Raw genomic sequence first — 26,349 nt, forward strand, 5'->3', positions numbered from 1 at the left:
ACCGCCGACGGACACTGAATGACACTGCATTATGTTTACAGATTAATCATGAGTCAGCACACGACTTTGTGCATGATGTGCTCCAGCTTCACCAAGTATCTGCAAGATGGGTGCCACGGCAGCTGTCTCCTGAAATGAGAGAACGACGTGTTGATGCTTGTGAAGAACTACTTCGGCGCTTTGAACGAGAAGGTGATGGCTTTCTTGGATGAATTGTTACTGTGTATGAAACCTGAGTTCACTTCCACCAACCGGAAACGAAGAGAGCAAGCAAGGAATGGTGCCATTCCTCATCACCAAAACTAAATAAGTTTCGTGCAGAACCATCAGCAGGAAAGGTTATGCTGACTCTCTTTTGGGACGAAAAAGGCGTCATTTTGGAGCATTACATGCCTAGAGAGACCACTGTCACCAATGCATCATACACAGATCTCCTAAAATATCATCTACAGCCTGCAATCAAATCAAAGCGACGTGGGTTGCAGTCAGCAGGTGTCCTTTTGCAACATGACAATGCAAGGCCCCACACTGACCGTACAACAGTTGCAGCAATCACAGACCTGCATTTTGAGTGTCTTCCTCATCCACCATACTCACTAGACCTTGCCCCAAGTGATTTCCATATGTTTGGACCACTCAAAGACGCAATGGGAGGAAAGAAGTTCCGTTCTGATGAAGAGGTACGCCGTGCGGTGCATGAGTGGTTGCGCGGACTGCCAAAAGAGTTTTTTTCTAAAGGAATTTATGCACTGTGTAAGCGTTGGAGGACTTGCTTTGAGCGTGGAGGAGATTATGTTGAAAGTGATACAGATTTGTACCACTTCTGCACAATAAATAATATTTAAAAAATATTTAAGGTTTTCATTTGACTCACCCCTGTAGTTACAAATCGCAGCTTAAGGGCGAAGCCCCATTTGAACGCTCGATAAATAGAAGATGATTTTCTTGATTTTTTCAAGTTATATAAAAATAAGTGCTAAATTTGAAGATATAGTTTTATTAGTTATATTTTCGTATTCAAGACATCATTTTGTGTCCATTTCCGTCGCTATCGGTAATCCCTGAACCAGGTGAAAGGATGCCTTGAGTCTTCGATGGGAATTCCCAAAGCCCTCCTATAGGACCTGTAACAAATTAATTATGTATCAGTCACTTTCAATATATTTTCTATCGGCATACGTAGGAACACTGCAAAATACTGACTTCTCACGAAATAATGACATGTTGAAACAAATGTCCTTTTCTTTGTATACAAAATCGAAACAATAGTGTGCACCGAAAATGGGCGTATGAAGATAACGTAAAACGGCTCATAGTCTAGTAGAGAATTTGAATGAGAAAGTTGGCGTCAAAATCCGATCATAATCGTATTTACCGTTCTCATGTTGTGTGTTCTGCCAATATGAAAAAAATTCGGTTCCAAGGGAAATGGTTTTCAATTTTTTGTGTAAAATTTTTTGCAGTTAAGTTAAATATACCACTAATCAGTGATACCCGGGCCATACACCTGTTCTTCTACACCCAAAAGGAGGTCCTCCTCCATCTTCTTCGTGGCCGTGGTGGTCCTGGGGACCTCTTTTTCAATTCCTATCATCCGTTGCTCTGCTCGCTTGATATGCTTTTCGTCCGCTTTTGCGCAGATGTTGTAACGGGCCATCCGATCTTAAGTTCGGGCATGCTCAAATATTTCCATAATGTCTATTATGATGTCGTTGAAATTGCATTATTTTCCTCTGTGTATTGTTTTCGCAGATACATGTTCACAAATCTCTTGAGTCTCGATAGCGAGCTTGTCATTAAGTCTACAGCACAGTAGACATCGCAGAGACCATTTCAAACCCAAAGAAAGGAAATCGACTTTTTGAAATTATCAAAGAGGACTAATACCATGCTCTTTACTCATGAAGCTGTTTATCAGTGTATTGTATAAGATGACTACCTAATTGTAACTCTCCACGCACGTCTCTCAAGCCTAAAGCATCAGCTAAATTAATCCGTATTGCTATACGTTACAGTACACTTAGAAAATGTGACAAACCTACTAAAGAGAGACTGGAGTATATCCACCTAATATGATCCAAGTAACCACATGATGTAGCTGCTTCATACACTCCTGGAAATGGAAAAAAGAACACATTGACACCGGTGTGTCAGACCCACCATACTTGCTCCGGACACTGCGAGAGGGCTGTACAAGCAATGATCACACGCACGGCACAGCGGACACACCAGGAACCGCGGTGTTGGCCGTGGAATGGCGCTAGCTGCGCAGCATTTGTGCACGGCCGCCGTCAGTGTCAGCCAGTTTTCCGTGGCATACGGAGCTCCATCGCAGTCTTTAACAATGGTAGCATGCTGCGACAGTGTGGACATGAACGGTATGTGCAGTTGACGGACTTTGAGCGAGGGCGTACAGTGGGCATGCGGGAGGCCAGGTGGACGTACCGCCGAATTGCTCAACACGTGGGGCGTGAGATCTCCACAGTACATAGATGATGTCGCCAGTGGTCGGTGGAAGGTGCACGTGCCCGTCGACCTGGGATCGGACCGCAGCGACGTACGGATGCACGCCAAGACCGTAGGATCCTACGCAGTGCCGTAGGGGACCGCACCGCCACTTCCCAGCAAATTAGGGACACTGTTGCTCCTGGGGTATCGGTGAGGACCATTCGCAACCGTCTCCATGAAGCTGGGCTACGGTCCCGCACACCGCTAGGCCGTCTTCCGCTTACGCCCCAACATCGTGCAGCCCGCCTCCAGTGGTGTCGCGACAGGCGTGAATGGAGGGACGAATGGAGACGTGTCGTCTTCAGCGATGAGAGTCGCTTCTGCCTTGGTGCCAATGATGGTAGTATGCGTGTTTGGCGCCGTGCAGGTGAGCGCCACAATCAGGACTGCATACGACCGAGGCACACAGGGCCAACATCCGGCATCATGGTGTGGGGAGCGATCTCCTACACTGGCCGTACACCTCTGGTGATCGTCGAGGGGACACTGAATAGTGCACGGTACATCCAAACCGTCATCGAACCCATCGTTCTACCATTCCTAGACCGGCAAGGGAACTTGCTGTTCCAACAGGACAATGCATGTCCGCATGTATCCCGTGCCACCCAACGTGCTCTAGAAGGTGTAAGTCAACTACCCTGGCCAGCAAGATTTCCGGATCTGTTCCACAGGACTACATCCAACATCTCTACGATCGTCTCCATGGGAGAATAGCAGCCTGCATTGCTGCGAAAGGTGGATATACACTGTACTAGTGCCGACATTGTGCATGCTCTGTTGCCTGTGTCTATGTGCCTGTGGTTCTGTCAGTGTGATCATGTGATGTATCTGACCCCAGGAATGTGTCAATAAAGTTTCCCCTTCCTGGGACAATGAATTCACGGTGTTCTTATTTCAATTTCCAGGAGTGTAGTATTGCATTTTGTGGATCCACATTCCTTTTTGGGAGATGACTGACGCTGGCAAGGACTGCGTCCCAAGCGAAGAAAGCAGTAAAGAATTCATCACGTTACCCTCCATTAAGAGATTGTTGCACGCAGCGACCGTTATTTTGATTTGTAAATAATAGATTTCAGCTATCAGTCGTCCTTCGGAATTTTTATTGGCAGATCTAAATTTCGGCTAGCAGCACGCCATTCTGAATGCACTAGCCTTCTTTTGCTCAACGCTTGTAATGCCTGTTGGTCTGGCTTTGTACACAGTTCATGGAATACTCATGAACTGTGTACAAAGGCAGACTAACAGGCATTACATGCATTGACAAAAAAGAAAAAGGATAGTGCAATGAGAACGGCCAATTGCTAGCCGAAATCTAGATCTGTCAATAAAAATTCCGAAGGACGACTGATAGCTGAAATCTATTATTTACAGTAAAGAAATGTCAGGCAATATGATTTATTTTATTATACCTTAATGTTCTCCTTTGCTTCTATTTGAAGACCACCGAGATGACAGTACTCCTTGCCTTAGGGATCTACTTATTTCACATTTCTTCCAATAAAACTGGTATTGGAAATGAGCGTATGGCATCGGTGGCAGGGAGGCCCCAACTGGGTAAGTTAGGCCGCCAAGTGCAAATCTTATTTCATTTGACGTCAGATTGGGCGACTTGCGCGCTAGTGATGAGGATGAAATGATGATGAGGACAACACAACACCCAGTCCCGGAGCGGAGAAAAACTCCAACGTGGCCGGGAATCGAACGCGGGTCCACTTGCATGGGAGGTGAGCACGTTATTACCCAGCTGAGCAGGCGGACGCTAAAACTGGTAAACGTACCTACAGCTTCTGGCGAGTCCCCATTCACTCGTTGTAGCACAATTCAGATAAATTCTGTAAATGACCTGTGAAGACTAAAGTAAGCCGGCCAGTGTGGACGAGCGATTCTAGGCGCTTCAGTCTGGAACCGCGCGACCGCTACGGTCGCAGATTCGAATCCTGCCTCGGGCATGGATGTGTGTGATGTTCTTAGGTTAGTTAGGTTTAAGTAGTTCTAAGTTCTAGGCGACTGATGACCTCAGAAGTTAAGTCCCATAGTGCTCGGAACCATTTGAACCATTTTTTTTTTTACTAAATTAAGGACGATTGCCTCCCCCCATGAATTATGGACCTTGCCGTTGGTGGGGAGGCTTGCGTGCCTCAGCGATACAGGTAGCCGTACCGCAGGTGCAACCACAACGGAGGGGTATCTACTGAGAGGCCAGACAAACGTGTGGTTCCTGAAGAGGGGCAGCAGCCTTTGCAGTAGTTGGATGATTGACTGATCTGGCCTTGTAACAATAACCAAAAAGGCCTTGCTGTGCTGGTACTGTGAACGGCTGAAAGCAAGAGGAAACTACGGCCGTAATTTTTCCCGAGGGCATGCAGCTTTACTGTATGATTAGATGATGATGGCATCCTCTTGGGTAAAATATTCCGGAGGTAAAATAGTCCCCCATTCGGATCTCCGGGAGGGGACGACTCAGGAGGACGTCGTTAGCAGGAGTTCTACGGATCGGAGCGTGGAATGTCAGATCCCTTAATCGGGCAGGTAGATTAGAAAATTTAATAAGGGAAATGGATAGGTTAAAGTTAGATATAGTGGGAATTAGCGAAGTTTGGTGGCAGGAGGAACAAGACTTTTGGTCAGGTGGATACAGGGTTATAAATACAAAATAAAATAGGGGTGATTAACGCATTATCGTGGCCAAGATAGATACGAAGCCCACACCTACTACAATAGTACAAGTTTATATGCCAACTAGCTCTGCAGATGACGAAGAAATTGAAGAAATGTATGATAAAATAAAAGAAATTATTCAGATAGTGAAGGGAGACGAAAATTTAATAGTCATGGGTGACTGGAATTCGAGTGTAGGAAAAGGGAGAGAAAGAAACGTAGTAGGTGAATATGGACTGGGGCAAAGAAATGAAAGAGGAAGCCGCCAGGTAGAATTTTGCACAGAGCACAACTTAATTATAGCTAACACTTGGTTCAAGAATCATAAAAGAAGGCTGTATACATAGAAGAAGCCTGGAGATACTGACAGGTTTCAGACAGATTACATAATGGTAAGACAGAGATTTAGGAACCAGGTCTTAAATTGTAAGACATTTCCAGGGATAGATGTGGACTCTGACCACAATCTATTGGTTATGACCTGTAGATTACAACTGAAGAAACTTCAAAAAGGTGGGAATTTAAGGAGATGGGACCTGGATAAACTAAAAGCACCAGCGGTCGTACAGATTTTCAGGCAGAGGATAAGGGAGCAATTGACAAGAATGGGGGAAAGAAATATGGTAGAAGAAGAATGGGTACCTTTGAGGGATGAAGTAGTGAAGGCAGCAGAGGATCAAGTAGGTAAAAACACGAGGACTAGTAGAAATCCTTGGGTAACAGAAGAAATATTGAATTTAATTGATGAGAGGAGAAAATATAAAAATTCAGTAAATGAAGCAGGTAAAAAGGAATACATACGTCTCAAAAATGAGATCGACAGGAAGTGCAAAATGGCTAAGCAGGCATGGCTAGAGGACAAATGTAATGATGTAGAGGCTTATCTCATTAGGGGTAAGATAGATATTGCATAAAGGAAAATTAAAGAGACCTTTGGAGATAAGAGAACCACTTTTGTGAACATCAAGAGCTCAGATGAAAACCCAGTTCTAAGCAAAGAAGGGAAAGCAGAAAGATGGAAGGAGTATATAAATGATGAAATTGGAGATACGATACTGCGTGAAGAGTTTGACAGAGCACTGAAAGACCTGATTCTAAACAAGGCCCCCGGAGTAGACAACATTCCATTGGAACTATTGACGGCCTTGGGAGAGCCAGACCACCAAAACTCTACCATCTGGTGAGCAAGATGTATGAGACAGGCGAAATACCCTCAGACTTCAAGAAGAATATAATAATTCCAATCCCAAAGAAAGCATGTGTTGACAGATGTGAAAATTACCGAATTATCAGTTTAATAAGTCACAGCTGCAAAATACTAACACGAATTCTTTACAGACGAATGGAAAAACTAGTAGAAGCCGACCTCGGGGAAGATCAGTTTCGATTTCGCAGAAATGTTGGAACACGTGAGGCAATACTGACCCTACGACTTATCTTAGATGCTAGATTAAGGAAGGGCAAACCTACATTTCTAGCATTTGTAGACTTAGAGAAACCTTTTGACCATATTGACTGGAAGACTCTCTTTCAAATTCTGACGGTGGCAGGGGTCAAATACAGGGAGCGAAAGGCTATTTACAATTTGTACAGAAACCAGATGGCAGTTATAAGAGTCGAGGGACATGAAAGAGAAGTAGTGGTCGGGAAGGGAGTGAGACAGGGTTGTAGCCTCTCCTCGATGTTATTCAATCTGTATATTGAGCAAGCAGTAAAGGAAACAAAAGAAAAATTCGGACTAGGTATTAAAATCCATGGAGAAGAAATAAAAACTTTGAGGTTCGCCGATGACATCGTAATTCTGTCAGAGACAGCAAAGGACTTGGAAGAGCAGTTGAACGGAATGGATATTGTCTTGAAAGGAGGATATAAGCTGAACATCAACAAAAGTAGAACAAAGATAATGGAATGTAGTCGAATTAAGTCGGGTGATGCTGATGGATTTAGATTAGGATATGAGACACTAAAAGTAGTAAAGGAGTTTTGCTATTTGGGGAGCAAAATAACTGATGATGGTCGAAGTAGAGAGGATATAAAATGAAGACTGGCAATGGCAAGGAAAGCGTTTCTGAAGAAGAGAAATTTGTTAACATCGAGTATAGATTTAAGTGTCAGGAGGATGTTCCTGAAAGTATTTGTATGGAGTGTAGACATGTATGGAAGTGAAACATGGACGATAAATTGTTTGACCAAGAAGAGAATAGAAGCTTTCGAAGTGTGGTGCTACAGAAGAATGCTGAAGTTTTAGATGGGTAGATCACATGACTAATGAGGAAGTATTGAATAGGATTGGGGAGAAGAGAAGTTTGTGGCACAACTTGACCAGAAGAAGGGATCGGTTCGTAGGACATGTTCTGAGGCATAAAGGGATCACCAATTTAGTATTGGAAGGCAGCGTGGAGGGTAAAAATCGTAGAGGGAGACCAAGAGTTGACTATACTAAGCAGATTCAGTAGGATGTAGGTTGCAGTATGTACTGGGAGATGAAGATGCTTGCATAGGCTAGAGTAGCATGGAGAGCTGCATCGAACCATTCTCGGGACTGCAGAGGACAAAACAGAGGTTAGGTTACAAATGTGCTGGTTACCTTAAGTCAATGCTACAATTCAAGAGTTATTTCTTTTTACGTCTTTATTGCCATGCAATAAACACAGTAGAGGATGTCAAGGTAAAAATTCGATGCCGTCATCTAAGAGTTGCTGATCTGGAAAAAAATATATGAGGGCTTGTTTTGTATATTGAATAGAAGACGCGATAGTCTTGAACACTTTTGGAAATTGTTTCTAAAAGAGAAACCTTGACAAACTGATGATCTTAGCTTCTTCGGAATCGAAGTATACCAAAGAAATATGAAAACAGCGAAGACAGGTCACCGCACACTTTCAAAACCCCAAAGGAGTACTACAAAGCTATTTGCATAGAAGTTTGTGAAATAGCGCAATCTTGCGCTACTGAACGGTTTCCTTCAACTGGACTCACACAGGTTGTTCTTGCTTTTAGTAAACAAGGGTAACACAAATTTGCAAAAATCAACAGAGTTTTTCGAAAATGACCTAGACATTGAGAGACTGCGCTTACACTTGAATATGTCAGCCGATATCGCTAATAACGAACAACTGGTCTTATAAAGCATGCGCGATGTAAGAAAGTGCATGACACAAGAGCCTGCAGTTGCAGAAATGTTATGTGAAGCAGTGAAGTGCATTTAGCTTCTCCAAGTAGTTCCAATCACGACAGCAACAGCGGAACGGTCATTTAGCGCCCTTAGACGTCTGAAGTCATATCTCCGCTCAGCAATGGGACAGAAGCAATTGAACAACTTGGCTGCACTTCATGCCCACAGAGATGTTTTGGATGAATGAATGCCCGATCTGTCATCAACGACTTCATATTCAGTAATCCAGTCAGACAGTCGACATTTGCACCTTTCTAAATACACTCCAGCCCCAACAGCATTTACAACAATACCAAAAATCTTTAGAAAATAGAGAATTAAATACATACATAATGTTAAATTTTCAGTTTCGAAATATTAGTACCTGTTTAGTACAGTATTACTATATTATTATAGTTTTGTATTAGTTATTTTCAAATACTTCAATACTTTTAGGGTGTAAAACCCAATTAAAACCCGCTATTTACATGCTTTTTGATCGAAAATATTAAGCATACACTGTTAACTTTTTAACTGCATTAAAACATTAACTTTGAGATACTTTTTTATTTAATGAACCCTGAGCCTTATTCAGAGTAAGCTTAAATTGGCTATTTCACTTATTAATCAAAGTGCTATTACTGTGCGACAGCAATATCTTATGTTTTATTCTTTTAATAATAGTTAAGGATTTATTTAAATACAATTTTAGTCTTTTCAGAGCTATGTATTCACTGCTCTGTGGTAGTCTATAAGCATGATTATAGGTGTAAATTAAATTAGTTTTTACGAAAATACTGTGAGTGTTTATGCTTTTTTTCTTTTTTTTTTTTTTTTTCGAAGCCAAAAGATCTGTCAGGCTTGTCGAGTTTCCCGGAGTGTCGAGTTATCGAGAGTCCAGTTTTCGGGGTTCTAATGTTGATCATATGACACTAAAATGCTTAAAAAACTTTAAAATTCACTATTTTTCATATAAAATTTAGAAAATTTGCCGGGGCAAGACCCTCAGTATGCCCCCCCCCCCCCCCAATCCCGCCCCCGCGCCCCTGTAAAGCAGTGACAGCTACAAAACAGTCTACTAACGACGCAATATGGACGTCACATCAATCTAGACGTACTTGAAAAAGGTAACTAAGCCGAAACAGTCTGTCCAGTCTGTCGTAAATAAAGACTACTTATTGTAAGGAGCTATTTGGTGCATGTACTCTAACAATCATGTCGTTATCAGACATATAAATGGTTAAAATGGCTCTGAGTACTATGGGACTTGACGTCTCAGGTCATCAGTCCCCTAGAACTGCCCGAGGCAGGATTCGAACCTGCGACCGTAGCGGTCGCGCAGCTCCAGACTGTAGCGCCTAGAACCGTTCAGCGGGCTATCGGACATATATTACGCTGCTGGCCCTAATAAAGAAAAACTTTTAATATTCTCCGATTAAAACTAGTTTTTGTTTCTGGCAAGTGGTAAAGAAGAAAGTGGAACATTGGAAGACCTACATGACAACACCACTCCTCCAGAGTTCAGCGGGGGGAAAAAAACGAGTAAGAAGAATTCGCACTTGGAAGCAATACAAAGAAAGGAGCTAAGGAACTTAGGTCAGTCATATATTGACAGGAAACACAAAAAACGGGAAAAAAGTAAACTCAACCATACGACCACAGCCCCCGCCGCAATAATGTATTGATCATATTCCTTTACAACAAAGACGAAGTATTTTTGGTTCTTATATGAGACATGAAAACTGCAAGCTGCAAACAGTATTTTTGAATGGAATACTTGAATTAGACCCAATCAAAAGGAACAAAGAAACAGCTGCAAACATAACAGCTTTGTGAATGCAGAGTACGCAAAATATTTTTTCTGAAAATTGTAGATAAAAAATATAAAAGAGAACAACCAATGGAGTGCCTTTACAGGATCAAAGGGGTAGGAAGGAACCAGCAAATAAAATTTCTTACACTGGGATTGATGAAACGTATGATGAAATAACAGAAATTATTCAGATAGTGAAGGGAGACGAAAATTTAATAGTCATGGGTGATGGAATTCCATAGTAGGAAAAGGAAGAGAAGGACACGTAGCAGGCGAATATGGGGATAAGAAATGAAAGAGGAATCCGCCTGGCAGAATTTTGCACAGAGCATAACTTAATCATAACTAACACTTAGTTCAAGAATAGTGAAAGAAGGTTGTATTTATGGAAGAGACCTGGAGATACTGGAAGGTTTCAGATAGATGATATAATTGTAAGACAGAGATTTAGGAACCAGGTTTTAAATTGTAAGACATTTCCAGGGATAGATGTGGACTCTGATCACAATCTATTGGTTATGAACTGTAGATTAAAACTGAAGAAACTGCAAAAAGGTGGGAATTTAAGGAGATGGGACCTGGATAAACTAAAAGAACCAGAGGATGTAGAGAGTTTCAGGGAGAGCGTTAGGGCACAATTGACAAGAATGGGGAGGAAAATACAACAGAAGAAGTATGGGTAGCTTTGATAGATGCAATAGTGAAGGCAGCAGAGGACGAAGTAGGTAAAAAGACGAGGGCTAGTAGGAATCCTTGGGTAACAAAAGAGATATTGAATTTAATTAATGAAAGGAGAAAATATAAAAATATAGTAAATGAAACAGGCCAAAAGGAATACAAACGTCTCAAAAATGAGATCGACAGGAAGTGCAAAATAGCTAAGCAGCGTTGGCTAGAGGACAAATGTAAGGATGTAGGGGCATATCTCACTAGTTGTAAGAGAGATACTGCCTGGAGGAAAATTAAAGAGACATTGGGAGAAAAGAGAACCAGTCGTATGACTATCAATAGCTGAGATGGAAACCAAGTGCTAAGCAAAGAAAGGAAAGCAGAAATGTGGAACGAGTACATAGAGGGCCTATACAAGGGCAATGCACTTGAGGACAATATTATGAAAATGAAAGAGGATGTAGATGAAAATGAAATTGGAGATAAGATACTGCGTGAAGAGTTTGACAGAGCACTGAAAGACCTGAGTCGAAACAAGATTCAAATGGCTCTGAGCACTATGGGACTTAACTTCTGAGGTCATCAGTCCCCTAGAATTCAGAACTACTTAAACCTAACTAACCGAAGGACATCACACACATCCATGCCGGAGGCAGGATTCGAACCTGCCTCCGTAGCGGCCGCGCGGTTCCAGACTGTTGCGCCTAGAACCGCTCGACCATTCGCGCCGGCTTCGAAACAAGGCCCCGGGAGTATACAACATTCCATTAGAACTACTGATAGCCTTGGGAGAGGCAGCCCTGACAAAAGTCTACCATCTAGTGAGCAAGAGGTATGAGACAGTCGAAATGCCCTCAGACTTCAAGAAGAATATAATAATTCCAAACCCAAAGAAAGCAGGTGTTGACAGATGTGAAAATAATCGAACTATCAGTTTAATAAGCCACGGCTGCAAAATACTAATACGAATTCTTTACAGCCAAATGGAGAAACTGGTAGAAGCTGACCTCGGGGAAGATCAGTGTGGATTCCATAGAAATGTTGGAACACGTGAGACAATACTGCCCGTACGACTTATCTTAGAAGATAGGTTCAGGAAGGGCAAAGCGTTTATAGACTTAGAGAAAGCGTTTGATAATGTTGACTGGAGTACTCTCTTTCAAATTCTGAAGGTGACAGGGGTGAAAACAGGGAGCGAAAAGCTGTTTGCAATTTGTACCGAAACCAGATATTAGTTACAAGAGTCGAGGGACATGAAAGGGAAGCAGTGGTTGAGAAGAGAGTGACACAGTGTTGTAGCCTATCCCTGATGTTATTTAATCTGTATATTGACCAAGCGCTAAAGGAAACAAAAGCAAAATTCGGAGTAGGAATTAAATGCATGGAGAGGAAATAAAAACATTGAGGTTCGTCAATGACACTGTAATTCTATCAGACACAGCAAAGGACCTGGAAGAGCAGTTGAACGGAATGGACAGTGTCTTGAAAGAGGGATGTAAGATGAATATCAGCAAAAGATGAAAAAGATCATAGATGAAAAGGCTTGCACAGGATAGAGTATCATGGAGATCTGCATCAAACCAATCTCTGGACTGAAGACCACAACAACAACAACCCTGGAATCGAAATAATCAAGATAGGTATCAGAAACGTACCTCGTTATCAAAGCCATTATAGTTAGTTTAAGTCCTCAAACATGAGATAATGTTTTTTTCCTGCCTTAAATATATTTAAAATTTATGATTTTTACGCAAGGTTCTGTAAAGAAGAAAAAAAAAGGAAGTTCAGTCTGAAGATGAATTCAGACTAAGTTTTCACAGGCCCCAAACTGACGCCTGTGTAACTCATGATAAGCTGCAAGTTGCAATAGAGAGTGGGACCAATGAAGGAAAAAAAGCTGCAGTAACAGAAAAAGTATGACATGTGCGAGAAACGGAATTGCTAGGTGTAGAAAAGAAATACAGCAAAACAGATGATAACGATACAAGTTGTATTTGTTTGGACATTCAAAAGATGATGCTTGCGCGAAACGAAATAAATCCAAAGGCTTACTGCATGCGGCAATTATGAACATATAACCTGGATATCCTTATTTTAAAACCCAAACAGGGCATGTGGCATGAGGGACAACCTGGAAGAGGGCGCGAACAGATAGTCTTAAATATATCACTAACCTGCCTAGCAATCTGACACTTAGAAGCCTTTAGCGATGACTATCGAGTGCAGAACAAAAGCTATTTGATGACAAAATTCTGGCTTTACGTAGCGAAAAACGCCCGAATCGAAGCATGACACACAATTTTTGGGCGTTGGGCCTTTCGTACCATGAAATCGACCAAGGTTACGTCCTCATAGAAATTAGTAAGGAAAAAATCCACAGAAACAGGTATGTCCCAAAAGATTCGACGGACTTGGTTTCATCTTCAACCTGCAGGTTTATTGTAGCACTTAAGCTGGATGATTTCGTTAACATCCTGCAACTGAAAACTTTCGAAAAACAGTAAAATGAATCCGAGAAGTGTAGGTTCTTTATTTAAAAAAATAAGTCCAACCATTCTAACCACTCTCTTTTAGAATTCTACATCAGTAAGTAATGAGCTATTCAAAAAGTTTCCAATCACTCTACCCAGATCTGGTCGCCTTCCTGCACAGCTCCCAGATCTGCAGCCAGCGAGTACGAAACCTAAACTGTAAAGGGACAAAAATGAAAATCTTATCGAACTGCTACAATTTATCGCACCAATCCAGCATCAATTCTGTGTTTGGCCACCCCATAATACGACAATGGAAGTAACCACACCAGTTGTTGAAAAAGGAGAAGAATGAGAGCCAGACTACGTTTATGACGCAGACAATGATGATTGGATTGTCTTATAGATGAGAAGAAGTATTCAATGAATTCTAGAACTTTAGTTAAAGAGAGATTTTATAAGTTTGTATAAAAATTAAAGAATTTCCTAAAAATACTGCAGTCATTTTCCCATCCATTTTCTTAGAAGTCAAGAGATCTTTGTGGTGTCCTCTTTAAAAACAAAGAATACAAGTTGCAAATAGCCTTTGTTAAAATTAAAACAACCTAATACTAAGAACATCAAGAAAGGTGTGAAGTGATACTGAATGTCTGAGACCTAAGTAATACTTTGAACTACAGAAACATAGTTGAGCATTTTATTCGACCCAAAAGTAATTTTTCAAACTTTAATTTTGATTTACTCAAAATTACACTTACATCTCTTGCGTTCCACGGCCCATAATTACGTTATTATTCCGTAACTAGCCACTGGTGACAACTGTCCCTTACATAAAATAATCAGCAACTATCAATGAACAACTCCGAAATTTCATCGGTAGAGTTCGAGTTCATCTTGTAGATGTAGACTGTCGGTCTCACAATCTGAAACATACGACCCCAGATGATATGTCTGATACATAAGTTTATCGTGTTTTAACTGTTTTGAGTTTCCCGTCTAATGTGGAGTCAAGGGAATCAACTTCGCATTGGCATTGCGGCAAACTAAAAAGCTTACCGTGACGGGCTAGTCTAACAGGCTAACGGCTGTAATTTTGGGGCTTGGATATTATACTCGTCTGGTTATGATTATTTGCATTACAATGTACGAGCGGGCATACACAAAAAAATCCCCTTCTCTAAGAATGGATTGTACGAAGTACTTACAAGAAGACAATACCAGCTTGACCTCCTATATTACGGCAAAAAGATCACACCTACTAGATATCAGCCGTAGCAATCGATCCCTCGCGAAAATTTGGGCCACAATTCTGACAGTACGCAATTCTGACCTGAAAATACAGCTTTCATACTTTCGTGCGTTTCCGTTGCTTGTCACTCGCCCCGCCCTACTGCAGCCGCCTAATGCCCCAGCGCCAAGTACATACGCCCGGTTGAGTAACAGTTTTGTGACTTACTATTCTGACATTGGTAACATGTTTTGTTCATTGTGTCGAAGTGCACCGTTCTTAACCAGTAGCAGGTGCTTTAGATCTGTGCTTTGGACATTCTTATGTTGCCATTCGCAGACACGGTGTAAATGAATGAAACGAATTAATGCGCCATTGAAGAAGTATCGTAGTACTGTTTAATTACGAGGCGCATTCAATAAGTAATGCAACAATTTTTTTTCTGAAAGTAGGCTAGTTTTATTCAGGATTCCAACAAATCATATTGTTTTCCCACTAACGTGGCTACAAAACCGTATTTTTCAACAGAGTCTCTGATCACTGCAACGGCCTTACGCGACCTTACTGGGAGGTCGTGAATGCCCGTATGGTACCACTCTTCTGGTCGACGTCGGACATAACGTCTTACTGCATCGATAAGCTTCCCACCATTAAAAAAAATGGCTCTGAGCACTATGGGACTTAACATCTGAGGTCATCAGTCGCCTAGAACTTAGAAATACTTAAACCTAACTAACCTAAGGACATCACACACATCCATGCCCGAGGCAGGATTCGAACCTGCGATCGTAGCGGTCGCGCGGTTCCAGAATCAAGCGTCTCGAACCGCCTGGCCACACCGGCTGGCTTCCCATCATCCACGTACTGCTTCCCATTGAGTACATCCTTCATTGGACCAAACAGGCGGAAGTCGGAAGGTACAAACAGTTAAATGAAGTTTTGTGAGCTCGCATCAAGTGCACAGGTCTTGTGTTGTCACAGAGAAGTTCGTTTGCATTGTTGTGACGACGAACACCCTGAAATCGTTTCTTCAGTTTCCTGGGGGTAGCACAATACGCTTCAGAGTCGATCGTTGCACCATGAGGGAGGACATCAAAGAGAATAACCCCTTCAGAGTCCCAGAAGATCGTCGCCTTGACGTCACCCGGCCGAGGGTGCGGCTTTGAACTTCACTTCGTAGCCGCGCGGGATTAGCCGAGCGGTCTTAGGCGCTGCAGTCCTGGACTGTGCGGCTGCCCTCCCTCGGGCATGGGTGTGTGTGTGTGTGTGTTTGTCCTTAGGATAATTTAGGTTAAGTAGTGTGTAAGCTTAGGAACTGATGACCTAGGCAGTTAAGTCCCACAAGATTTCACACACATTTGAACATTTTTTTTTCTTTACTTCGTAACAGAGCTGGTTTGATGTCGCTCCATGGATTGTCGTTTTGTTTCCGGTTCTATATGAGAAACCCATGTTCCATCACCTGTGACGATATTCGACAGCAAATCGTCTCGATCAGCCTCGTAACTCTCAAGCAGTACCGCACAGATGACCCTCCGTTGCACTTTATGGCCTTCTGTTGGGCGACAAGGAACCCAGGGCACACACACTTTGGAATACCTCAACTGGTGGACGAGTGTATCGGCACTGCCAACAGAGACGTCCAGTTCTGCAGAGAAGTGTTTGACTGAGATCCGTGCATCACCTCGAATGAGAGTGTCCGCACACCCGAGCCTTGCAGGAGTCTCATCAGTGTGTGGTCGGCCGGCACCGACAGGTTTGCGCGACCTTACGCGTCGTTGACAGACGCCTCGTCCCATCGCCCGACTTACCGTGCTTTTGTTCGCTGCCAGGTCTTCGTAGACATTCTGCAAGCGCCTATGAATATTAGCGATGCTCTCGTTTTCCGTCAAAAGACACTCAATGACGGCTCTCTGCTTAGAACGCACATCAGTTACAGACGCCAGTTTGTAGTCTATGTATAAAGCCGCCACCTTTCGAAACGTCATGAAACTATAGTGGCTGAAGCGGGAATATTCCACGATATCTCACAACAAATTCCGCGTGTTTTCAAACGAAATTCGCCGAGAAAAAAAGTGTTACATTATTTATTGTACGCCCGTCGTACTAATATCGCTATTATGCTTATTTTCTTTGGATTTTATAGCTGCAAATCTCCAAGTGAAGTGCATCTGCAGGAGATACTCTATTCATCATCATGATTGACGTGATTAATTTGTAAAGCTAAAATCATGAATTTAATCCATAATTCTTTAGTTGCTCTAGTTTATCCATTTTGGTTTTGAGGCGCGTATATATAGCTGCAGTATATCAGTGTGAGAGTATTGTTAAAATAATACTGAACGTGATGGTGACATACTCTTATTACGTAACCTACTCGTATTACTATTTTTCGGGGAGAATACCGTGTTCTCTCGAAAACGATTTCAAAACACATTTTGGCAGAGGTGTCCACCTGTCTCCTCTTCTTCCTTCGCCTTCAACATTCCACGAATAGGAGGGCCCTGGTTGTCACGTCCGCAGCTCGTGGTCTAGTGGCTACATAACGGGGTCTCGGGTTCGATTCCCGACCGGGTTGGGGATTTTCTCTGCCTGGCGACTGGGTGTTTGTGTTGTCCTCATCATTTCATCATCCTACGTGACAGTGGCTAGATTTAACTGTTTAAAAACTGGAGCTTTGTACGGGCGCTGACGACCGCGCATTTGAGCGCCACACAAACCAGACATCATCATCATCATCTAGTTGTCATTCCTCTGTACAATGCCTCGTGCTCGGGCGTTAGGCGGCTGCAGTGGATGGAGCGAGCAATACACAACCGAAGCGCGAGGAAGTCCAGAAGCTGTACGAGGGTAATCCCAAAAGGAAGGTCTCCTATTTTTTTTATAAGTACAGAACTCTGTTTGTGTGGCATTTGGTCACACTGTTACGAACAGTGCTTCACGTGCTATGTGTAAACATGCGCACACCGGGCTGAGGCGCTCGTCTTGACATCCGTTGAGAATGGAGCTCCCGTTGGATGTTACCGGCAAGTGGGAATTGCGCGCAGATAATCGGTTTTTTGAACGCAAAGGGCACTGCGCCGATTGAAATCCATCGCCAATTGACGGTAGTCTATGGTGAGTAGTGCATGGATGTCAAAAATGTTCGTAAGTGGTGTAGAGAGTTTGCAGCTGGTCGGACCGAAATTCACGACGAACAAAGGATAGGGAGACGGTCAATTTCTGAGGAGACAGTGTTGAAGGTTGAGCAAAGCGTGCGTAAAGATCAGCGGATCACCCTGGATGATCTCTGCACGTTGGTTCCTGAGGTTTCGCGAAGCACCACTCACAGAATTTTAACGGAAACATTGAAGTACTGGAAGGTGTGCGCAAGATGGGTGCCACGCATGCTGACTGAAGACTACAAGCGGCAACGAGTTGATGCTTCCTGCGCATTTCTTCACCGCCTTGCAGCCGAACAGGACAACTTTCTGGACTTAGTTGTCACGGGCGACGAAACTTGGGCATACCACTTCACACCTGAGACCAAGCAACAATCACGCCAGTGGCGGCATCCTTCTTTGCCAAAGCCGCGGAAATTCAAACAAACACAGTCTGCCGGCAAAGTCATGACAATCGTTTCTTGGGATCGGAAAGGGCTATTGTTGGCCGACTTTATGCCACTGGGCCCACAATTAACGCTGACGGGTACTGTGAGACTGTGAAAAAACTCAAAACGGGCAATACAGAACCGGAGAAGAGGAATGTTGAGCAAGAGCGTACACATACTCCATGACAACGCTGCCCACACATATCTTGGCAAACCGTTGCTCTCCTGCAACAGTTTCAGTGGAACATAATCACCCACCCATCCTATAGACCTGACTAGGTGCCCGGTGACTATCACTTGTTCTCTAACTTAAAAGAACATTTGGCCGGAAAGCGATTCAGCTCCGACGAGGAGGTGAAAGAAGAGGCTCGCCACTTTCTGAACAGCATGGTGGCAAACTGGTATGACATGGGCATACAAAAACTGCCACAGCGTCTACAAAAATTCATCGACGAATGGTTCAAATGGCTCTGAGCATTATGGGACTTAACTTCTGAGGTCATCAGTTCCCTAGAACTTAGAACTACTTAAATTTAACTAACCTCAGGACATCACACACATCCATGCCCGAGGCAGGATTCGCACCTAAGACCGTAGCGGTCGCTCGTTTCCAGACTGTAGCGCCTAGAACCGCTCGGCCACCCGGCCGGCAATGCATCGACAGAAATGGTGATTATGTAGAAAAATAGCTAAATATTCAAGCTGTAAACTGATGTAAACCATTCTAGAAATAAACAGGTCTATGTACTTATAAAAAAATAGGAGACGTTACTTTTGGGATTACCCTCGTACTTTTAGAAAGTCATACTTGCGTACTGCCATAATTGTGGTCCAAGTTTTCGTGCGGTATTGGTTGCTGCGGCATCTAGTATCTAGTATCTAGTATCTGCGGTATCTAGTTTCACACAAATACGCGCTCAGGAGATGTTAAATGTTGACGCAAAACTTCAGTTTTTCTCATGGCGTGAGATTTTAACTGTGGATTCATTGTTTCTTTGTGAAATACACAAAATCTGTTTCTCGTCACTTCAGACATTGTAATTCCCGCCTCCAATGACCTGTAAAATATGAAAATGAATTTCCGTATGTTAAGCTTCAGTACATAAAAAAGGATGAACAACTATAACACAACAGGGTATTAGTAGCGGGTTGTTTCTAAACGGTGCTCGCTATGATGAGCTAAGTAAACATAACTGGTACGAGTGTATGGTGGTGGAATTCTTCTCTGGATCAGCCCTGTAATGTCCCGCATTTGCAGTAGCTGTTTGTAACGAAACTAGCATCAGAATGACAAACTGTAGAATAATGTAAATGATACGTGATGGTACGTGACAGATGTTGTTCGTTTATCACGCTGTATTACGCTGCAGGCGAAAGACAAATAACTGACGTTGTTCGTTATGTTCCATGTCAGCGACAGTATGTGTTGGTTATATAGGCACTACGAACGCGTGGGACCTTTTTTCCTTCTACTACAGCGTTTAATCTTCGTCGAAGGCCTTGCACTAAGTTGTGGTACTTTTTTTTTATCCACGAAACACCCCGGCTTGTTTCTTGCAAGTGTTTTTTTTTCTCCTTAAAATATGAGGTCAAGTTGGTGACTTGCAAGACGTCTAAGTTTGTTGCAGTAAGAAGTCGGATGACAGGCAGCCGAATTCGTTTCACAATTCCACTCGCATAAGGTAAAGCAAAAGTGTCTGTTTGACTGATTACAGACCTACGGGACTCTCAGAGCGCTCTGCCAGTGATGATTTGGTTTCAGTCAGCGACTTTCAATTAATTACTTGGTAATGCACGATTTACATACAATTACCACCTCATAGATTAATCACGCAGCTGATATTTTGATAGTACAGTAGTTCTTCTTCTCATAATGGAAAAATAAATATTTGCGAGAAGGAACGGACAGCCGTATTGCTTTCGACGAACTCGCGGGGAGGGGATTTTGTAATGGTTGAATAAAAATTAATTATTCCAAATACTAAGGGTAAACAGGTGGCAAATTCAAGGACAGAAGAGTGAGTGAAACACTCCAGCCAAAATGGTCGATACTAGTAATAAGACTGGTATCAGGGTTAGACATCTGCACTTTAATATCACAGCAGTTGACAATTAAAGCTGCTGGTTTAGTATTCTAAAACACAATATTCACTAGACACGTTTCTCTGTCTACTGAACACTTAGTGCCTTGTTACGTAATAGTTCTTGTAATACAATATCAAAGTTGTGTGGGCGAGTCAACTGGTGATTAACAAACAAAAAAATTAATGACTTGACAAAAATTACACAAAACTGCAATGAGACCAGTCATTCAGTGAATGACCGGATTTAGTTTCCCTTGTCAGCTGTACCTGGTGTTACCGTGTTACGTCAGAGCATGATTGTGGAAGAACCCAACCAGTTTACAACAGGCAAAACACTACACGTTCAAAATTTTAGAATGTTTAGAGGAGATTAAAGAAACATTTTTTATGTGATAAATATCCCAGAGGCAACGTTTCCCCGCTATGGGTCCATGGTGATTTTGATGCTAGAGAAATTCATAGATGGTGTTCAGCTCAATAAATGAAACAATTGAAACGATGGAACAAACGAGTAATGTTACACACACCACATCGCAAAATGAGAGACATAGAAATAGAAGAATTCATTACATTAAATAAAATAGCCCTCTTCCCTAACTGTTTCTGGTTTAACAGTCGAGTATTATATGAGAATACGATTAAGCAACTCATGACCCCATCGTGCACGCAACAATGGAAGACATCTGACAATCGGTACGATCATTTCCGAGGAAACGATCTCTGTCAGTTGATTCGTGGTGGCCAGTACGACACGTTGTGATCCGATTGCAATTCGGTTGCTAAAGTTGGAGAAGTATTTCGACTGCTGGAGGCAATTTACCAAGGTGTGCTACGAGCCAATTTCGCCTCGTAATTATGTGCATAATACTGTCTTGTGTCCAGATCTTGAGTTATGAGACTGCATGGTTTGACATTTTAATGAACGACCCGAACTTCGTTAAGCAGTAATTTCTACATAGCACATCGAGATCGCTGTGGAGAGCGTTTTTCACTTTCCATCCAACGATGTTACAAATTCACCAGTGTCAGTCAGCGATTTAACCACTATTCAGTCTGAGCACATTTTGCTTTAAAGGCGGTTGTTGTAGTGCATTTACGTGTGATACTGACATTTAAGAAAACCACTGATTTTCTGAGCTTACATCTCATAATACGAGGCAACTGTTACGAGTTAATAAAAGGTAAGAATTTTCAGTTACTTATTTGATGTTAATGTAACTTGTGAACGATCATTCGTGTCGATTAGCGACACCTATGATGATGTCTCTCATAAGTTATGGTATCGCTATGCGTGTGCTAAAAAGGAGTGAGTCCATAAACGTCAAAATGTAGACGCATTATGTTCACACATACTCGATCTCTCTCGTTTTTTTTATATGTGTCTATCTATCGCTTCTTACTTTTATTTCCAATTGCTTCAGATTCAGTTAAAGTATTATTTTTATTTTCTGCCATTCTTGAAACTTGGACTGGTGGGGTTGTTTATGTTTCCTGATGGAATGATCTACACCAAAATATGAATATCGATAAGAAATTAGTTCCAATTCTACTATTTTCAAATGTATGAATATCATCAGCCTGATGTATCCAATTTTCCTGCATCTGATACCACTGTAGCAGTCATCCTCTTCTAGTATTACCACGCTGTCAAGGAATTTTCAAACTACATCTGTTTTTTTCTTTTTTCTTTTTCAAAAGTGATCGAAAAATTACATAGCAGTGTTTTTATCAAAAGCGCTCGGATAATTCCATGACAATGTGCTAGGGCTGGGGGAATGTTGACAATAATGAAATAGGCCTATTGATGTAGATATGAAAAGACTATAGATGTCTTTGTGATGAACTTAGATGTCTGAATATTTGTTCTACTCGTACGAGTGCATTAATAGAGGTGTGTGAGACAATACCCATTCCCACAAAATAATATAATAATGACGTTGTTGTACTATTTTCGTAAATAACATTGTCTTGAATCTCACATAGTATCTTATTGTTTTCTAGACAGGGGATGAACTACACCAGTGTCTCTCTATACCGCTGGTACACCCTTATTCGAGGCATGAGCTGGAATCCATCTTCACCTCAGTACACTGCTCCAATGATGATACATATCCTGTGGAAGACGTCCGGAAACGATGGGATGTCGACTTACGTTACTGTAAGTGCCTCCAGCTCAACAAGAGCACAGCTTTTATTATAAACTGAGAATGTGTTTATCGGATTTTATCTCTTTATACATTTAATTTTAGAAGCGATCAGTAACAGATTATGAATAGAATCTTATATGCAACATAGAGATTTTAGAAAGTTTTATTTTTCACCGTGAACCGTAGGTCTAGATTATATTAGGTGTATAGGTATGTGTGAGTAATGGAAGTGAATAATGCTGTTATGAAATTTGTTTTCCTGTGCTTAAGAGCAGTGAGTAGAGGATTTTGAGGCACCCAGCGAGGTGACTCAGATATATTCTGAATTCACATCGTGAAACCACTGTTAGGTGCATTTTAACACTTTATTCGTTCTTTCCATTCTGAGAATAGTTCTGATGTTCTCATTCAGTCGTTCCTCAAGAAATGCGATGTACGTGTTGTTCACTGGAAATTAAAGTTACTAATGCCACTCATGAGGTACAAATCATGTACATGATTTTGGCATCATGAAAGTCAATAAACTTAAAGTTACATTATGACGGCAGACAACTATAAAACAGCCACATAGTGATATAGCGGGGTAAAGGGAATCTGGCGTCACGTTAAATGTCATGATAACTGTAATTCTGTGAAGCTACTGAGATGGTAAAAAATTCAGTTACATTATACATTATTTATATTTAAAATGAAATGTATTCCCAGTGTAAATTTTAGTGTTTTGTCTGGATAATGTACAGTAATCGAAAAGAAATTCTACTATTGGGAATAACAGTGACGTAAAAACGATTGTTTTTGCCTCATTATCATGGCAGTTCATCGTTATTTAAAGACAGGTGAAAACTTGAATCACTCTCTAGAAAAGTCATTTGTCTCGTTGCAATGTTGAGAGCACAAAAGCTATAGCAAACCGTAGGCTTGCTCAAAATAATTGAGAACGTCAACGAAATCTGAGAGTACAAAACAGAGGAATACGAAAGAGTTCTTAAGCAGAGCAAGAACGAATCCTGATCCAGTACTGCAGCAGTGTGAACAATTATACTAGCATCGCTAATGTTTTAAAAAAAATGTGCATAGAGAAATGCTGTCGTAAAGTCGAACGTTTGTGGCTGGATCATTTTACAGATAAGATTGCTCCATCCTCTTCTCAGAATTGTACAATATTTACTCCACTTCAGCTATCCTTCCACTTATCTGTTTATAGGCTGCGAAATTTTAAAACGTCGCCCTAAGAAATACTCAGGGACGCACCCTTGACAGCACTGTTTCTGCGTCTTATACGTCTGTTGATTTGGATTCAGCTGTAGGGAACATTATTTGAAGACTCATTTCCATGAATGCAGTGAATTCCCACCAGACTAGTTTTCGTGATTGTTGTGTAACAATATAAAACTTATTTCTTTCGTCACGTATTTTTTTCGGATATCGAAAGAACGTTTATAGATGTTTCTATTTTCCCTACATATTACGTCAGCGTACAACAATGTTCAAATACGCATTCTTCTCAAAAAATTAAGGCAAATTCTGCTTCCAGTATCCTGGATATTCGGGGTCTTAATGTATCTGTCAATAAGCGTGATTTGAATACCACGCAGAAAATAAGTATTTGACCCTAGGATTCTTTGAAGCGTTCTACCCCTAGGAGCCCCTTACAGTCAATTGCACGGGGTTTAGAAAACATCCTAAAACATTACTGCCGTGTCTTTAACATTAAGATGATGTCTGCTTTTACGTATCTGACCCACTGGTTGAAACTTATCGAATATAGCTAAAACATAACTTAGTGAAGTATTTATTCACAGAAGAATGTTTGCCTAGAAAAGACTTTAGCATTTCATCAGAAAGAACTTCTGTCATATTCTACATCTACATCTACATATACAATCCGCTAGCCACCAAGCGGTGTGTGGCGGAGGGCACAATTAGCGTCAAAGTCATATTGCCCCCTCTGTTCCACTCGCGGATCGCGCGAGGGAAAAACAACTGTCTGAACGCCTCTCAGTACGAGCTCTTATTTCCCTTATCTTTGAATGATGATCATTAAGCGATCTGAAAGTTGGTGGTGATAATATATGCTCTACATCCTCGGCGAAGTTTGGAATCGGAATTTAGTGAGCAGCCCCTTCTGTTTAGCACGCCGTCTATCTGCAAGAGTGTCTCACTTCAAACTTTCTATGAGATTTGTAACGCTCTCGTTACCAGTCACGATTCTTGCCGCTCTTCTTTGGACCTTCTCAATCTCTCGAATCAGACCCAACTGGTAAGGGTCCCATACAGACGAACAGTACTCTTTAAGACTGGACGAACTAACGTATTGTAAGCTATTCCCTTTGTTGAAGGACTGCATCGCTTCAGGATGCTACCAATAAACAGCAATCTAGAGTTCATCTTACCCGTTACTTGTGTGATCTGATCATTCCATTTCAGATCATTTCGAATAGTCACACCCAGATACTTGTCGGATGTTACCGCTTCCCAAGACTAATCATTTTATTTTGTACTCATACATTAATGGAAATTTTCGCCTTGTTATAAGCAGTTGGTTACACTTGCTAATATTGAGAGATAACTGCCAGTCATTACACCGCGCATTTATTTTCTGCAAACAGGTTAATGAGTTCAGAAATTACTTATCTCCAATCAAATAATTTTCTGTAACACGGGGTACGATTATAGGCTCCGACGTATTCCACGCATTACGGCAGTGTTAAATATTTCTAACTGAGCCAAGAATGTCAGTCTTTGATTGACCAGAGTGCGGTGGAAAGCAAAGTGCTATCATCTTACTAATGTTGTGTACCAGGCATGGGCAACCTTTGGTGAGCCAGGAGCCTGATGCACATACTTAAGCTCATTGGCCACCCCGTCAAGTGACGCGAAAGCAGCGCTCTTACCGCAGGAATTCCAAACTATGGCGTACGTGATGTTAATGTTTATGGGGTAACGTTCCGTTGTGAATGGAACCCCGCCCGCACCAACAAATTAGGCAACAAAAGACGTGTTTTTGAGAGTACGTGTTCACGGGGGAATCGATTGCTGTATTGAAGGTACTGTACTGTGCTTATACTTTAACAGACGATAGGCTCTTTAATACTATCAGATATAAGAAGTATGCGCCTATCAGTTGAACAGCAGAACTGGTAAATACATATATCAATGAATACGCGACGGAATTTGGTTTCAGTACGCAGAGCTCTCCCGCGAAAGAAGTACATTTATTTCGTTTGGTTCAAGGTATATGTACAACACTGACACGTTGCGTAACTTGGGAAGTGACACTGCTGCTTCTGGGAAGTGTCTTAAAGCCAGTGTAGCGTTTACTGATATGTTGCAATGCGTAAGGGCAAATATTAAAAAGACGTGGAAGAAAAATTGCGAGACGCCGAATAAACACGAAGAAATATATTGTGCCTCAACCCAGTGAGACATTCCTCTGTGGCCTGATACAACAACTCCGCAACATGACGACAAGTCATAAAATCAACTGCGGCAATTTCCCGAACGCCTACACCGCTCGAACTTATGTGATACATTCGCTACTACGGCAACCACAATACGGTAATCTGGCACTTTAAATTTTTTTTTAAATGCTGGAAGTTGCTCGGGGTTGAAAGAATCTGTACACTAATTTTGAAAAACTGAAATTGCCATTTTGTATTAATATTTTGCTACATCTGTCATTATAATTTCACAATGTTTCCAAATATTGGATTATATCTTTTTCGAAAGTAGTTTAAAAAATCTAAATTGTTGAACACGTTTCCTCTAAGCGTTTAACGAACAAATTATCTTAATCGATTTATTATCGATATCTTCTACCTTTTGTATCACATGTCTTAAAAGATATGTAATTTAATTTTCAAAGTCACATGCACAATCTTTTTATCAACGCCTTTCGTAATCTGAATTTTTTATATGCAGTGTGATGCTGGTATGGGTGCAGTATCTTTACTCATGAAGGATGCTTTACGTGTATAGGTCGTGATAGGCATCGCGAGTATTTTACACAATATATACAACGATTTTAC

The sequence above is a fragment of the Schistocerca gregaria genome, chromosome 3 (assembly GCF_023897955.1).
Source record: "Schistocerca gregaria isolate iqSchGreg1 chromosome 3, iqSchGreg1.2, whole genome shotgun sequence".
In the NCBI taxonomy this organism is placed as follows: domain Eukaryota; kingdom Metazoa; phylum Arthropoda; class Insecta; order Orthoptera; family Acrididae; genus Schistocerca; species Schistocerca gregaria.